Source organism: Octopus sinensis, linkage group LG16 (assembly GCF_006345805.1).
Source record: "Octopus sinensis linkage group LG16, ASM634580v1, whole genome shotgun sequence".
In the NCBI taxonomy this organism is placed as follows: Eukaryota; Metazoa; Mollusca; class Cephalopoda; order Octopoda; family Octopodidae; genus Octopus; species Octopus sinensis.
In genome coordinates, this window is record NC_043012.1 from 17,058,208 (window position 1) to 17,073,218 (window position 15,011).

At 40.8% G+C, this 15,011-nt stretch overlaps 1 long non-coding RNA gene across 1 annotated transcript; it reads right to left on the minus strand.

The window, feature by feature from the left end:
• Positions 1-357: 357 nt before the first annotated feature.
• On the minus strand, positions 358-13,543 carry LOC118766604. The gene is made up of 3 exons (XR_005002544.1): positions 13,514-13,543; positions 12,710-12,712; positions 358-486 (listed from the first exon to the last, which is right to left on the minus strand). It is a non-coding gene; the product is annotated as an uncharacterized LOC118766604 (long non-coding RNA).
• Between the last annotated feature and the right edge of the window lie 1,468 nt (positions 13,544-15,011).

Below are 15,011 nucleotides of genomic sequence, written 5' to 3' on the forward strand. Positions count from 1 at the left end.
GGAAAGACTGCGCCAGTCCTTGATTGGTTTTAATTAGAATTGAATCGACTGGGGCAATGCAATGTAAAATGAATTGCCTAGCTCAATGGAACAACACGACGTCCGGTTCAGGAATCGAACCTACGGCTTTATGATCTCGAGGCCTAACACCTTAACCACCTTCACCGCTTGCAATTGCGAAGAGATAAGGTTTTCCATTGTTTTTCTCTGACTAAAAGTAAAATTTCACTTGATTTATGATTTGTTTTTGTACACAATATTCAGGATATCATTTTTTTAAAAATATATCCAGGCCTATTCCCCAAGTTTTTTAGAAGTGGGTAGCCACAACAAGACACACTCCAGGTATTTCAGTCATTTCCCAGCTCAAAGAGATGAGCCCCGTTCTATGCTCGGGTCAAGGCATAGAACGCAACCCCCAATATCAGCAGCGGGGCCCGACAGTATCTGCTGGTTTACCCTCGCCACATCATGCTGGTTCTGTACCTGTTTGAACAACATCAAAATTCACTCATCCATCCACAAACACTCTAGAAGTTTTCCTATCATTTATAGACTCTCTCACCTCTCTTACTCAAACTGAGGTCTGCTTCTGGTTCTGCTGCCTACCACTTCTGCCCTCATCACCCTCCTCACCATCCGCTCCTCATCCATTCTCTACATGTGACCAAACCACCTCGACATTCGATTATTCAATTTGGTTGTTAGTTTTCCTTTCATTCCTGCTCGCCTTCGCACCTCCTCTTTCCTCATCCTGTCCATCCGTGTCACACCAACCATAGCCCTCAAACATCTCATCTCAAACACATCTAGTCGCCTCCTTTCCGCCTCTCTCAGCCTCCACGTCTCTGCACCATATAACATTGTCGGCACAATCACGCCCTCATACACACCTCTTTTCGCTTTCATACTCAACCTTTCATCTCTCAACTTACCTTTCACAACTCCAAGTATCTTACTCCCCTCCCTCACTCTGTATGCCACCTCCCCAGTCAACCCTTCCCTCGGTACATTTGAGTTGCTTCCCCTTATCATTTTTGTCTTTTTACTTGTTTCATTCATTGCATTGAGTTCATGCTTGAGCACCATCTTGAAGTGTTTAGTCGAAGAAAACTACCCTTGTATTAGGTTTTTAAAAGCCTTATTCTTTATTGCCAAATCGCTGAATTACAGGGACGTAACCAAACCAACAATGGGTGTCAAGTAGTGGTTGGGGGACAAACAGAATCATAAGGACATACACATAAGGTATGTACATACATATACACGTATGCGACGGGTTTCTTTCAGTTTTCGTCGGCTCGAGGCTGTAGCAGAAGACTCTTGTACAAGGTGCCACGCAGTGGGACTGAACCCGAAACCATGTGGCGGGAAACAAACTTCTTACCACACAGCCGCGCCTGCGCCTAAACAGCCATGCCCACTCAGCCCTTAATTCGATTTATTTTTAAAGGCTTTTCTTGTTATCGATGGAGACAACATAACGAAGGATGCTATTGAGTTAACGACGGAGTCTCTGCAATCGTTTGATCTGCTTGAAATAATAACCAAATCTCCCACAAATCATATCCTTCCTTCTTGTCAAAGGACAAGGTTGTCACGGTTAGAATGCCTTTGATCATACATATATGCTATGTCATGGTCGACCTAGGGTTAAATAAGAACAATAGCAGTTGCCGCCGCCGCCACCTCAGCAGCAGCAGCAGCAGCAACAGCTTTCTCCACAGAACATTTAGAATTCACCAACCAACGAAGGTGAGTCTACGACGTCACTTGATCTGCTAGAAATAGCAGCTAAATTTTAATCAAATAACAGCCTTCCTTGCATCTTTAAAAAGAAATTAAAGGAAAGACGCACTGAAGAGAATATAGTTTGCGGTTCTGGGTGATCCAAAGGCGGAATAAAAGATGAGGTTGTAGGAGTGTGTGTGTGTGTGTGGTGTGTGTGTGTGTGTGTGTGTGTGTGTGTGTGTGTGTGTGGTTACAGTTAAAAATTTCCTTTGATCATAGATCTTTTCAATCATCAAAGTTGACCTGGGGCTAAATAATGACGATAGCAACAACAACAATAACAACAACAGCAGCAGCAGCAACAACAACAACAGCAACAACACATTACAACAACAATCGACGTTTAGAATTTGTTTGCTACAAGACATTGCTTTCTTTTGAAACTTCTTTTTATATAATTCACTGACTAAAACGACGGAAAGAGAGTTAAAACATGCAAAAGAAAGACAAGTTTACGTGAAATACTCACTCTCTCTCTGTCTCTCTGTGTCTCTGTCTCTCTGTCCCTATCTCTCCCTGTGTCTCTCTGTCTCTCTATGTGCCTCTCTCTACGTGCCTCTCTCGTTCTCTCGCTGTTTTGCTCCTCCGCTCTTCCTCTTGCTCAATATTCGCTTGAAAGTCTATGGAAGTAACCTATTTGATGAGATTTTAATGAGCTGGCGTTAAAACATACAGTTAATGGATTAGATCGTTAACTTAACATTTTGTTAGCTTGAAGGCAGTACTCGAATATTTACCAAGTGTTTAAACTTTTATTCAATCTCCGTATTGTTTAGATATCGCGAACGAGCGAATGAACGAAAACGAGCGAATGAAGAACAGCAACAACAGCAACAGCAACAACAACAACAATTAAAATACATGTTAAGAAAAATACAATAAAATACAATAAAATATAATATAATATAATATAATATTAAATAAAGAAAAGATAAAATAAGAAAATTGAAAAAAGAAAAAAAGACTGAAAGATTCATTCAATTAGACAATGGAAGTCAAAAGTTGATACTTTGACTCTCCAGAGATGTGTTCCAACGCTTTTTCATGTTCTGAATCCAAATTAACAAGAAGAACAAGAAGAACAAGAACAAGAAGAACAACGACGACGACGGCGACGATGATAGAGATGACGACGACATCAATAATGATATAACAATGATAATGATAACGATAACAACTACGACATAAATATCACCGTCATCATCATCATCCTCATCATCATCATCATCAATATCATCGTCATCATCATCATCCTCATCATCATCATCATCAATATCATCGTCATCATCATCATCATCAATATCATCGTCATCATCAATATCATCGCCATCATCATCATCATCATCATCATCATCATCAAAATCATCATCATCATCACCATCATCACATCATTATCATCATCGTCATCGTCATCGCCATCATCACATCATCATCATCATCATCATCATCATCAACAAAATCATCATCATCATCACCATCATCACATCATCATCGTCATCGTCATCATCATCATCATCATCATCATCATCATCAAAATCATCATCATCATCATCAGGATCATGATCATCGGTATCAATAATAATCTTCATCACCATCACCCTCGTCAGCCACCACCACCACCACCACCACCACACCACCACCACCACCACACCACCACCACGCCTTCCACCACCATCATCATCATTATCACCATCGTCAGCCACCACCATCATCATCACCATCATCGCCATACTCACTATCAACGCCGCCACCATTCGTTGTCACCATCGACACCATCATCATAATCATCGCTACAGCCACCACCACCTCCACCACAACCATCATCAGCATCATCAGCAGTAATAACAACAGCAGCAGCAACGGCAGCAGCAATAGCCTGTATTAACAGCAACATATGCAGCAGGATCAATTTTAGCGGCAACAATATGTTAATAAAGGCAACTGCAACTGCAACGAACACAACAGCAGCACCAAGTGTAACAACGGTAGTAGTGGTAGTAGTGGTGGTGGTGGTGGTGGTAGTGGTGGTAGTGGTAATAGTAGTAGTAGTAGCAGCAGCAGAAGTATTAGTAGTAGTAGTGGTAGTAGTAGTAGTAGTAGTAGCAGTTGTAGTAGTGGTAGAAGTTGTAGTAGTAGTGGTAGTAGTAGCAGCAGTAGTAGTAGTTGTAGTAGTAGCAGTAGCAGTAGTTGTAGTAGTAGCAGCTGTAGTAGTAGTGCAGCAGCAGCAGCAGCAGCAGCAGCAGCAGCAGCAGTAGTAGTAGTAGTAGTAGCAGCAGTAGTAGTAGTGGTGGTGGTAGTAGTAGGGGCAGCAGCAGTAGTAGTAATAGTAGTGATAGTTGTAGTAGTAGTAGTAGTAGTAGCAGTAGTAGTAGTAGCAGCAGTAGTAGTAGTAGTGGCAGCAGCAGCAGCAGCAATAGTAGTAGTAGTAGTAGTAACGCATTGTAAAGAAAGCTTCATTGACACAGAATCGGTAGCGCGACGAACAAATCGTTTTCCGTTAAATGGTAACACATTACATTCCGAGTTCGATCCCTACCCCTTAAATCAATTGGTTGGTCGTCGGTAAAATGGCATATTCAGTAAGGAACAGGGCAGGGGGTGGTTGTGGTGGATGGGCGGTGAGGAGGGGAAGGGGAGGATATAATGAACTCTCCCCCCTCGTCCGCCTCCTACCACATTTTTTAAACAAAATCTGTATAGGGGTAAATGGTTCTAAAGCACCCCTTTTTTTTTCGCTCATGCCACCTTTTTTGATCCCTATTCTATTCTATTGGACCCTAATATCTTACTGAGTTTTTATAATTAAATGCTATTAGAGATTCTTTTATTCTTCTACTTGTTTAAGTCATTTGACTGCGGCCATGCTGGAGCACCGCAGTTTGAGTCGAACAAACTGACCCCAAGACTTATTCCTTGTAAGCCTAGTACTTATTCTATCGGGTCTTTTGCCGATCCGCTAAGTTACGGACGTAAACACACCAGCATCGGTTGTCAAGCGATGGTGTTGGGGGACAAACACAAACGCACAAACATATACATATACTACATACACACACAGACACACAGACACACACACACACACACACACACATATATAAAGCCTTGAGAGTGGATTTGGTAGATGGAAACTTAAAGAAGCCCATCGTATATATATATATATATATATATATATATATATATATATATATATATATATATATATATATATATATACCGGAGTAAACACATGAATGTGAAACAAGGTGGAAAAAGAGTACTCAAATACCAGTGGTAGAGTAATATGCTTTATTTAAAGCAGCAGAAAATTCAACAAAATCTGTTCCTCTGAGTTTCTCGTTGCCGTTCATCAGACAGTTTTTGCTATATATATATACGATAGGCTTCTTTCAGTTTCCGTTTACCAAATCCACTCACAAGGATTTGGTCGGCCCGAGGCCATAGTAGAAGACACTTGAAAAGGTTCCACGCAGTGGGACTGAACCCGGAACCATGTGGCTGGGAAGTAAGCTTCTTACCACAAAAGTTTTGATAATTTTATTTTTATTAAAATATTTCTATTGGCGCAGGCTTAACTGTGTGGTAAGAGGCCCGCTTCCCACCCACATGGTTCTGGGTTCAGTCCCACTACATGGCACCTTAGGTAAGTACCTTCTACTATAGCCTTGGGTGGACCAAAGCCTTGTCAGTGGATTTGTAGAAAGAAAACTGAAAGAAGCCCGTCGTATATATGTGTATATATATATATATATATATGTGTGTGTGTGTGTATGTGTGTGTGTGTGTGTGTGTGTGTGTGTGTGTTTGTCCCCAGCCACTGCTTGGCAGTCGGTGTTGGTGTGTTTACGTCCCCGTAACCTAGCGCTTCGGCAAAATAATTCGATAGAATAAGTATCAGGTTTTAAAAAATAAAAAAAAAGTTTGGGGTTGATTCCTTCGATTAAATATTCTTCAAGGAGGTGCCCAAGTATGGTAGCAGTCTGATAACTGAAAGAAGTAAAAGAATATTGTAGAAATATAACCAATCAGGCGCCGGCGTGGCTGTGTGGTAAGTAGCTTGCTTACCAGCCACGTCGTTCCGGGTCAGTCCTACTGCGTGGCACCTTGGGCTGACCAAAGCCTTGTGAGAGGATTTGGAAAGAAGCCCGTCATATATGTATGTGTGTGTATGTTTCTGTGTCTGTGTTTGTCCACCCACCATCACTTGGCAAGCGATGCTGGTGTGTTTACGACCCCGTAACTTAACGGTTCGGCAAAAGATACCGATAGAATAAGTACTAGGCTCACAAAGAATAAGTCCTGGGGTCGATTTGCTTCGCCTAAAGGCAGTGCTCCAGTATGGCCGCAGTCAAATTACTGAAATAAATAAAAGAATAAATTCATTGCACGTAGACTTTAACAAAATCTTATAGGGACTTCCCACCCCAAAGGTATTGTGGACCTTGGTTGAGAAGTACTGGTCTAGATTGAAGAGGCACTGTCGTGGAATGTGACTTGTCTGGAAGGCAGTAATGTAGCTAGAATATGTGCGGCCCGGGAGCAGCCCTTAAGTTTGCCGACCACGCCTCCGACCTCAATACAGGTTTATACAGCACACTCGAAAGTGCCGGCCCATAAGAGTGTCACGTGGGGCCGACCACCCGACCTAAATTCGATACTGATTGGCGGCAGTGGCGTAGCTAGTCTGTGCCGCCCCGGAAAACCCTTGGGTTTTTTTCAACTCCTCCTGCCCCTATAGATATTTGGAAAGTTCCGAGGATGGGGGTACTTCCTGGAAAATTCCGAGGATAGGGACTTCGTGCAAACTTCCAAGATTTTGGGGACTTTCTGGAAAGTTCCGAGGGTGGGGTACTTCCTGGAAAGATCTGAGAATTTGGGGATATTCTGGAAAACCCGAGGATGTTTCCTGGAAAGTTCCGAGCATTTGGGGACTTCATGGAAAGTTCCGAGGATTGGGATTTCCTGGAAAATCCGAGGATAGGGTAATTCCTGGAAAGTTTCGAGGATTTGGGGTCTTCCTGGAAAGTTCTGTGTATTTTGGGACTTCCTGGAAAGATTCGAGGGTGTGAACTTCTTGGAAAATTCCGAGGATAGGCTACTTCCTCGAAAGATTCGAGGATTTGGAAATTTGCTGGAAAGTTCCGATGATATGGAAAATTCCTGGAAAATTCCGAGGATGGAATACTTCTAGGAAAGTTCTGAGGATTAGGGAACATCCTGGAAAGCTCCAATGTTGGGGTACTTCCTGGAAAGTTCCGAGGATCAGGGGACTCCTTGGAAAGTTCCGAGGGTTTGTAAACTTCCTGGAAAGTTCCGAGAATTAGGGGACTTCCTGGAAAGTTCCGAGGAATGTTACGAGCATTTGGGGGAATTCCTGGAAATTTCCGAGGGTGAGGAGTCCTTAGAAAACTCCTAGGATAAGGTACTTCCCGGAAAGTTCCGAGGAATTGGGGACTTCCTTGAAATGTCCAAGGATATTTACCGGAAAGTTCCGAGGATATATATACTAGCAAAACGCCGTCCAACGGACAGTGCTGAGTTGTCAAACATTTAAACCAAATTTTCTCAAAACAGCTTGCCCGACTGTCCTATAGGCCTCCCCTTTGTGAAACAATGATTTAACCTAAATTTGAGACACCAGCAAAAGAAGAATAAAGATAGACTTTTTTTCTATTCCAAAGAAAAACGATTTTATTCACACAAATATGCAACTGAAGCGTTTAAAATACTCGTAAGTACATCGCAACAGCTGATGTACTTGCGAGGATGAGATACTTCCTGGAAAGTTCCGAGGATTTGGGGACTTCCTGGAAAGTACTAAGTATTAGGGGACTTCCTAATATATATGATGGACTTCTTTCAGTTTCCGTTTACCAAATCCACTCACAAAGATTGGCTCGGGGCTATGGTAGAAGACGCTCTTCCGAGATGTTACGCTGCGTGACTGAACGTGTGAAACTGAACGCACCGCACCTAAAAGAGTAAACATCAAAATGATTTAGCTTATATGATAAAATTGTGAACAATAGCATCGTTGCCTCAGGGTAGGTCTATCGCTAGTTCCTTCTACTCATGGTGGAATGAACAACAGTGAAATTACTTGTGCAATTCCATAGTCGCCACTCGATAGCAAGTTTGTTTAATGTGCCAGTGTGATCGTGGGCAGACACTGACACTTTCAAAGATCGGCTACCTTCACAAAAAAAAAAAAAATATGGGTAACCTTCACAAAAAAAATTGATAACTGAAGGGTGACAGTTGAGTAGACGCGAACAGTGCGAAATATAGTGGATTGGTCGCTGACACAACACAGCATACGGTCTGGGAATCGAACTCATGAATTTATGATTGGAAGTCCAGCAGCCATAACCACGATACAAGTATTTTCACTGAAACAGTAAACATGTGACTGTCAGACATATTGTTTAGTCTTTCTAATGTTTTTTGAATTACCACGAAGAATATTTTCTCTCTTAGTGTTTCAAGGGTTTTTTTTTTTATTTCTGTATGACTTTTGCTTATAGTTTCTGCAATTTTAATAAATTTGACCTCTTTTCAGATACATGACGATAGAGCATTTTCGCCATCTGTTTCTCTTCACCTTTCAATCAAAGTTCCAAAACGGCCAAAGCCACACGAGACATTTGTACTGTGTATGGAGAGGGTGCTATTACTGAAAGATGTGCACAGAAATGGTTTTCACATTTCAAGGACGATAAATTCGATCTCACGGATTCTCTAGGTTCCAGATGACCTGTTCAGTTCAACGAGGGCCGATTAAATGAGCTTTTCCACGAGGGTCAGCGTCGTCGGTCCATTTTGGAATTGGTCAGCCAGATGGGATGCTCTCATGGTATCGTCGGCCATGAGCTTCAGTCGATGGGTAAGGTTCAAAACCTCAGTGCATGGAAGACACACGCTCTGAACGTCGATTAAAAGGAAAATTAAAATAAATTAGAAGCAAAAAGAAAAGAAAACAGGCGAACGAATTTATTTCACAACCTAATGCTACAATATATTTTTATACAAGGCCATAATACAATTTTCTTTGAGCAATTTTAAATTTGTATAAATTTAGTTCTATTTATGGCAGAATAAAATAAAATTAATCTGTGGAAAGGATAAATGAAAGAATTTATTAGATTTTTAAAAAGATATATTTTTGAGATTAATTTTCAATGTGATTCACATGGTTACGTCTAAAAACCGTAATGCGAGATTTTACGTAGGAATTTTAGTTCTCTGAATCACATTAGTTATCTTGGCATGCAAAGCATCTATAGACTCTTGTTTAGTTGGATAAATAGGACAATTTTATGTCCCCATAAAAGAACGATGAAGCTATAATTAATTTTAAAAATTAATGAACAATTATAATAAATTTTTATTGACGATGATAAAATACTTGCATCAGGCCTATAAATGTTCTTTACATATTAATTGTGTCATAAATGAAACTGAAATTATAAATATTTAAAATTCAAAATTTAAAATTGCTCAGGGACTGTCTAAATAACCTACAACCTTAAATCTTTCTATCTATCTATCTATCTATCTATCTATCTATCTATCTATCTATCTATCTATCTATCTATCTATCTATCTATCTATCTATCTGTCTGTCTGTCTGTCCGTCTATCTATCTATCTATCTATCTATCTATCTATCTATCTATCTATCTATCTATCTATCTATCTATCTACCTACCTACCTACCAACCTATCTATCTATCTATCTATCTATCTATCTATCTCTTGTATCATTCCTTCTCTCTCTTTCTCTCTCTCCCTCTCTCTCTACCTATCTGTCTATCCAGCTACCTATCTACCTATCTACCTATCTGTCTGTTTGTTCGTCTATCTGCCTTTCAAACTCTATCTGCCTGTCTCTCTCTCTATCTCTCACTACCCTTCTCTCTGTCTGTTTATCTGTCTGTCTGTCCTTCTGCCTGTGTATCTGTTTGTCACTCACTCCCCTTCTCTATCTATCTATCTTTCTTTCTTTCTTTCTGTCTTTGTTTATGTATCTCTAAATACACACACACATAGACAGGTATAAACATACACACACGCACACACAGCCACGCACACACATAGCCACGCACACACACACAGACACACACACACTCGCACAAACACACACACACACACACACACCACACACACACACACACACACACACACCACACACATGGAGGAGGTATCTTCCTGGGGCTACAAACTACAGTAGCATCCACCCTTAGGGGTTAGCCATATTCAAATGGCAAATATGCGTCACGATTTATATATATATATATATATATATATATATATATATATATATATATATATACGAGCTCCAACTATTTGATCTCCTCTTTGAAAGTCCGATAGTTCTGTCATTTTAATGAATTTTAATTACCTTTTTCCGATGATATCTGAAAAGAAGCAGCAATTTTTAGCAGAGCGTAAAAAGCAACACTAATAATAAATGAAATACATAAAAATAAAAAAAAGCCTTTGACGGTTTTATAGATATTTCAAAATTATAATGCTATGATGCTAGGTGTTTCCATTATTTTGTCCAAGCAGTTTGTTCGACGCACTGACGATTTTGCCAATCGATCGTCCACCCGATGGCAATGACAAATAATTTCTAACTTAACTTTGACACAAGGTGGTATATTTGATTGTTGTAGTGGGCAGTGGCGTAACGTGGAGTGTGCGGGATGTGAGAATCAGAGAGGGTGGCCACGTTGGTGGTGGTGGTGGTGGGAAGCCAACTTATGTTAAAGGTATGTTACGTTTAAGGAAGGTGGTGGCCAAGTTTGGCGACCACACGACGCCGCCCAAAACACAAACTCCGCCATTGAACGGGGAACAGTTTTATTTCACTATTATAGTAATTGTTGTTACTGCTGTTGTTTGGGCCCACATCAACCCCGATCAAATAGATGTAGGATTAGAAGCGTTCCAGCCGTGAACATTCCGTCTATTTTCTACGAGCAGAGAACTCGGGACCGCAATATTTCAATGCATTGGTTTTTTTAATCGGTAGAGCGTGATACGAAGGTGGTACGGTTGATATTTGTAGCGTATCGAGATATGGTTTGATACTTAAAGCACATTTAGACGCAGAGGCCCCCTCGTTCGTTCAACTTTTCATCACAGTTAAGTCAGTCGGGCATGCAGGCAAGCACGTAGCCAGGTAAAAACAACCGGAAGCCTAAAATTTCAAGAAGAAAGATGACATGAGAGCTATGACTTTCATACATTACTTAAGGGATTTTAAAATAAAATAAAAATAAAATCTGTCTCTCTCTCTCTCTCTCTCTCTCTGTATCTGTATCTGTCACTGTCACCCTCTTTTTCTTTCTCTCTCTCTCTCTTTCACACACAAAACAACTTACACACATACACACACACAGAGAAAAAAAAAAAGCAACATAAACAGCCAAGTATAACACAACTGAAAAAGAAAAAGAGAACAAATATAAAAAGAAAAAACACTTCAGAAATGCATGCCCTCAACTTGCCATTAAGCAACATCTAAAATCGTCAATCTCACTACAATTGTTAGGTTTTATAATCATCTTCTTTGATCATTTTTCCATGGAGACTACATATTGTTTCAACAGTGAACACTGCACGACTACTAACAGCAACAACAACAACGACAACAGCAACAACACAACAACAACTACTACTACTACTACTACTACTACTACTACTATCACCACCACCACCACCACCACCACCACTACTACTACTACTACTACTACTACTACTACTACCACCATCACTACTACTACTACTACTACTACTACTACTACTACTACTACTACTACTACTTTTGCTGCTGTTGTTGTTGTTGCTACTACAGAAAAATCCACAGTCAGACCAAACGTATGTCTTTACGCAGTCATATCTTTGCAGTCCTTAATGTCTGAGTTCAAATCCCGACTTCGACCGCTTGTAATGATTTCGATTTTAATACTCATCGCTACTAACCTCGTCGTGATTGAAAAGGGTAAGTGTGCACTTGGAGGCGATGGGGGATGTCGTTTCAATCGAGTCCTATATTCCTTTTTTTACAATATTTCGGTCTTGTTAGGTTTTATAATCATCTTCTTTGATTATTACGCGTGGCCTAGTGGTAAAGGTATTCGACTCACGATAGTAAGGTCGTGAGTTCGTTTCATGGCGCGGCGTTGCGTCTTTCTGTAAGACATTTTATTTCACGTTGCTCCAGTCCAACCAGCTGGTAAAAATGAGTTGTACCTATTTCTTTACTACCCACAAGGGGCTAAACACAGAGAGGACAAACAAGGACAGACAAATGGATTAAGTCGATTATATCGACCCCAGTGCGTAACTGGTACTTATTTAATCGACCCCGAAAGGATGAAAGGCAAAGTCGACCTCGGCGGAATTTGAACTCAGAACGTAACGGCAGACGAAATACCACTAAGTATTTCGCCTGGCATGCTAACGATTCTGCTAACACGCCGTTGTACCAGTTATTCAAAGGGGCCAGCCTTGTCACATTCCGTGTCACGCTGAATCTCCATGAGAACTACGCTAAGGATATACGTGTCTGTGAAGTACTCAGCCACTTGCACGTCTGTTTCACGAGCAGGCTGTTGCGTTGATCGGATCAACTGGAACCCACGTCGTCGTAACCGACGGAATGCCAGTCTTTTTCAGTTTGGTAATCACACGAAGAAGAAAAAAAAATTACAAGCTCGCTTTGCTACCATGTGGTTTAGGGTTCTGTCCCATTCTGCGGCACCTTCGACACGTGTCTTCTACTAATAGCCCCGGGTCGACTGATGCCTCGTGAGTGAATTTGGTAGACGGACACCGTATATAAGCCAATTACATACATACATGTGTGTGCATGTGTGTGCATGTGTGTGTGTGTGTTGGGCTTCTCCCCCCACCCCCTACCATCTCTAGATAATAGATGTTTGTCTACATCCTTATTACTTAGCGGTTCGGCAAAAGTGATTGAAAAAATAAATACCAGACTTTAAAAAATAAGTGCTGGGGGCGATTTCTTCGGGTAAACACTTGAAGGCGATGCAACAGCATGGCCGCAGTCCAATGACTGAAATAAGTAACAAAATATAATATATATACCCAGGCGCAGGAGTGGCTGTGTGGTAAGTAGCTTGCTAACCAACCACATGGTTCCGGGTTCAGTCCCACTGCGAGGCATCTTGGGCAAGTGTCTTCTGCTATAGCCCCGGGCCGACCAATGCCTTGTGAGTGGATTTTGTAGACGGAAACTGAAAGAAGCCTGTCGTATATATATATATGTGTATGTTTGTGTGTCTGTGTTTGTCCCCTTAGCATTGCTTGACAACCGATGCTGGTGTGTTTACGTCCCCGTCACTTAGCGGTTCGGCAAAAAGAGACCGATAGAATAAGTACTGGGCTTACAAAGAATAAGTCCCGGGGTCGATTTGCTCGACTAAAGGCGGTGCTCCAGCATGGCCGCAGTCAAATGACTGAAACAAAAGTAAAAGAGAAAGAGAGACCTATTCCCCAAGTTTTTTAGGAGGGGGTAGCCACAACAAGACCCACACCAGCCATTCCATTCTTTCCCAGCTTAAAGAGGCGAGCCCTGTTCTATGCTCGGGTCAAACCATGGAACGCAACCCCCAATATCAATGGCGGAGCCCGACAGTATATGCTGGTTTACTCCCGCTGCATCATGGTGGTTCTGTACCCGTTTGAGCAACATCAAATTCACTCATCCGTCCACAAACCCTCTCAAAGTTTTCCAGTCATTTATAAACTTTAGCCACCAAAGCTTTCCTCGCTCCATCCATCCACACAAACCGATGTCTGCCTCTGGCTTAGCTGCCTACCACTTCTCCCTTCACCAGCCTCCTTACCACCCACTCCTCATCCATCCTCTCCATGTGGCCAAACCACCTCAACATCCGTGTTTCCATTTTGGTTGTTAGTTGTATGTGTGTGTGTGCATATATATACACACACACACACATATATATATATGTATATATATATATATATATATATATATATTATATATATATATATATATATATATATATATATATAAGCATACTGGGAGAAAGGAAAGAAACGAAACGAAACGACGCGAGGGCGCTCAGTCATACAATAAATAAAATATATGCATACATACATACATATATGTACGTACCTACATCTACATGTATATATACATGCATATATAAATATATATATGTGAGTACAGGACACCACAAATAGACGTATATATGTATGTATGTATGTATGTATATATATATATATATATATGCGTGTGTGTGTGTATATAATAGTGATTCGCCCTGTATAGTGAAATTCATACTTTGCTGAGAATGACTAACAATCGTTTCAAACTTAAGCAGAAGACCTGCAATTTTAGGGCGAGGCTGTAGTCAATTACATCGACCCCATTGCTTATCTGGGACTTACTTTATCGATCCCGAAAGGATTAAAGGTAAAATTATCTCGGTGAAATTAGAACTTAAGACGTTAAAGAACCGGAAGGAATGCCATTAAGCCATTTGTTTGACGCGCTAACGACCCTGCCAGTTCGCTGCCTCATCAGAGTAACTAATACGAATGTTAACTATTGTTCAGGTGTTAATCAGTTCATGTAATGTTCGTTAAAATTATAATTAGAAATAATTAAGCGGTGAGAAAAAAATACAACATTCGCAAAAAATAAACTAATATTGTTTTAATCATTTCAGCATGTATAAGAAATATCTTCATATCTGTATATATATTGACTTATATTGTATATTTGCTGAACTTTCTAATCGTCTGGATGTTTCGGTGTTTTTAAACCTCGTCAGTGCGGTGAATTTGCAGAATCGTTAGCGTGTCGGACAAAATACTTGGCGGCATTTCTTCTGGCTTTATGTTCTGAGTTCAAATCCTGCTGCGGTCGACTTTACCTTTCGTCCTTTCAGAATCGATAAAATAAGTACCAGTCGAGCACTGGGGTCAATGTAATCGACTAGCTCCCTCCCGCAAAATTTCAGGCCCTGTGCCTAAAGAAATAAGAAAAAATTATTCGGAATTCTCAAAGTGGCGAGCTGGCAGAATCGATAGAACGTCGGAAAAATCGCTTTGTGATATTTGTTCCGATTGTTTAAATGTTTTAAGTTCAAATCCCGCTGAGTTCAACTTTTACCTTCGATTCCTTCTCGGTCGATAAAATAAAATACCATCACGTGACTG